The 2,840-nt window shown below is 49.5% G+C and overlaps 1 long non-coding RNA gene across 9 annotated transcripts in view; it reads left to right on the plus strand.

Moving 5' to 3' along the window:
• Positions 1-2,830, plus strand: part of LOC141576265 (uncharacterized) — a 28,199-nt gene extending 25,369 nt beyond the window's left edge. For all 9 annotated transcript variants that reach the window (XR_012504566.1, XR_012504569.1, XR_012504570.1 and 6 more), the window contains 2 exons: positions 1,085-1,228; positions 1,822-2,830. This is a non-coding gene — a long non-coding RNA (uncharacterized LOC141576265). The remainder of the gene's footprint in view (positions 1-1,084; positions 1,229-1,821) is intronic.
• The last annotated feature ends 10 nt before the right edge of the window (positions 2,831-2,840 follow it).

Consider the following 2,840-nt stretch of genomic DNA (forward strand, 5'->3'; position numbering starts at 1 on the left):
GTAAGGCAAGTAGGGCTTTTCTTCCAGAACCTCCAAGGCCTGAATTCAGACGGTCATTTGGGGTGTGTTTAGCAGGGGTAACGTGGCATTTCCCTTTCATCGATCCTGATCATAGTAGGTATCAGGCAATATTCTGTCATTTGTACATATCACCTTCTTTAATCCCCTCCTGCCGGCCCATCACTTAGCAAGATTTCAATCCCACCTGATGACGTGGGAAAGCAGAGAACAGAGATGTAAGGAGACTTGCTCAAGGTCACACGGGCCATGAGTGGAGGAGTGACACACGACCTAGGCATCCTGGACTCAGACCTACACGCTTTCTTTTTTTTTAAATTAAAATTGACCTACGATAGTATATTCGTTTCAGTTGCACAACAAAGTGATGTGATATGTTTACACGTTAGGAAATGAATACCACGATAAGTTTGGTTACCATCTTGTCGCCATGCAGACTTCTTGCAGTATTATTGACTATTTTTCCGTGTGTGTACGTTACACCCCCGGGGCTTATTTGTCGTAAAACTGGAAGTTTGTACCTCTTAATCCCTTTCACCTATTTATTTCTCTCCTCCTCCCACCCTCTTCCCCTCTGCCGACGACCAGGCTGCTCGCTGTATCTCTGGGTCTGTTTCTGTGTGCGCTTCTTTTCTTTCTAGGTTCCGCGTATAAGTGAAATCATACTGCATTTGTCTTTGACGTATTTCAGTTAGCGTAACGCCCTCTTGATCCCTCAATCTTGTCGCAAATGACAAGATTTCATTCTTCTCTAAGGCTGAGTAGTGTTCCATTGTATGTCTACACCACTCCTTTATGCATTCATCTGTCGATGGGGACCTAGGTTGCTTCTGTACCTTGGTTATGGTAAATAACGCTGCACTGAGCATTGGGGGGCATGCATCTTTCCTGATTTGTGTGCTGCTTCCCTTCAGACAAAAGCCCAGGACTGGAATTGCTGCTTCATGTGATAGTTCTAGTTTTAAGTTTTTGAGGAAACCCCATACTGTTTTCAGAGTTATCTCTGCACCATTGTTTGAAGAGACTGTCTTTTCCCTACTGTATATTCTCGGCTCCTTTGTTGTAGATCAGTTGACCACATAAGTGCAGACTGATTTGTCAGAGCCCACAGCGTTAGCCGTCACCAACTGTAACCTCCGTACAGGCTGGGGTGACATGCAACGAGCCGGTGACATCGCTGTGTGTTCAGAGCTGGTGGCACCAAGTCTGGGTGAGATACATCATCAGCCCTGCCCACAGTGCACTGGGGCAGGGATGACCCTCCCCGCCTGGCACGGGTTCTCCCGGGTGGTGACGTGGTGGGCTCCCTCCAACAGCCAACCCGGGGCAATCCTGCCAACCGCAGCTAACCCTTCAGCCAGTCGTGAAGGTTCCACTGTATCCTTGACACCCCGTACTCTGTGCTAGGCTGGCCGTTGAGGTGGGAACGTGAGGAGGAGTTGCAGAACCAGTCCCTGCCCTCGGGAGTCGAGTCTTTAATCAGAGAGAGATGTGACACCCGTAGATGTGGTGGAGAGCATGTCATCGAGCCCCTGTGAGGCTGGGTTGCCAGCAGACGAGACGAGTGAGAGGATCAGGGTGGGAGGAAGTGGACAACACCAGGGTAGGGGGGTTATTTGCGGAGGCCGGTCCTAACTGCAGGATTCCCCACGGCCTACAGGAGGGCGCAGGGAGAATGCGTGGGCAGGTGTCTGAGGGACTCAGCGGTACCACCCCATCCCCACCTCAAGGTCTTTGTCCCCATGCCCGTGTGTGAGGTGTAGGAGATCTGAGGGTCACGTCTGAGGCAGCACACTATCCCAGTTTACAGAGTAGGAGCCGGAATCCAGTGAGGTCCAGAGACGTGCCCCGTGTCAAATTCTAGGCCAGAGACCGAGCCACAGGCACCGAGAGACAAGAAATATTGGTATGGAGTCAGCGTAAAGTACAAGGGCCAAATAGCAAATCTGAATGTACCTGTAGCAAGAAAAGAGATCCAATCGTTCAACTCAGAACCTCCCCACAAAAGGAAGCCCTGGCTTCGTTGGTGAGCTCTGTCAAATGGTTAAGGAAGAAACAATACGCATCCTCCACAGACTCTTCCAGACTAGAGGAGGGACCGTTTCCTAACTCGTCCTAGAACAACATTACCCTGCTGCCAATGCCAGACGTGACATCACAAAGAAAGAACAGACCAGTATTGGTCATGGATAGCGAGAGATAAATCCTCAACGAAAGGTTAGCAAACCAAATCCAGCAACATTTACAAAGGGCTATGCAACATAATCAGTCGAGCTCTATCCCAGGATTGCAATATTGGTTTAACGTTCAACTTCCGTTAAGGTAACCACCACCTTGATGTAAGAAAGGACGGAAACCACCTGTCATCTAGAAAGACAACGAAGAAGCATTGGACAAAATTCAAGAGCTGCTGATGATAAAGATGCTCAGCCAACTCGAGATAGGAGGGAGCAGCCTCATTCTGATGAAAATCTCTCCCGGGAAATATCCAGCTCCCGTCACGTCATATTTCAGAGGGTGAGAATGAAGGCTGTCCCCTGGGGCTCCAGACCAAGACAGGGATGCCTGCTCCAGCCACGGGTGTCCAGCACGGACTGAAGGTCCTAGTCTGTGCATCATTCAGGGCAAGAAATGAAATATGGAGACACTGGAAATGAAACCTGTGTCCACGCAAGGACCCGTGCTTTGGTGTTCACGGCAGCATTATTCGTAATCTCAGAAAAGTGGGAACGGTCTAAAAGTCTGTCAGCTGGTGACGGATAAACAGAAGGTGCAATACTCATACGGTAGAATGCCAGTGATGGATGGAACGGGACGGACTT

The sequence above is a fragment of the Camelus bactrianus genome, chromosome X (genome assembly GCF_048773025.1).
Source record: "Camelus bactrianus isolate YW-2024 breed Bactrian camel chromosome X, ASM4877302v1, whole genome shotgun sequence".
In the NCBI taxonomy this organism is placed as follows: Eukaryota; Metazoa; Chordata; class Mammalia; order Artiodactyla; family Camelidae; genus Camelus; species Camelus bactrianus.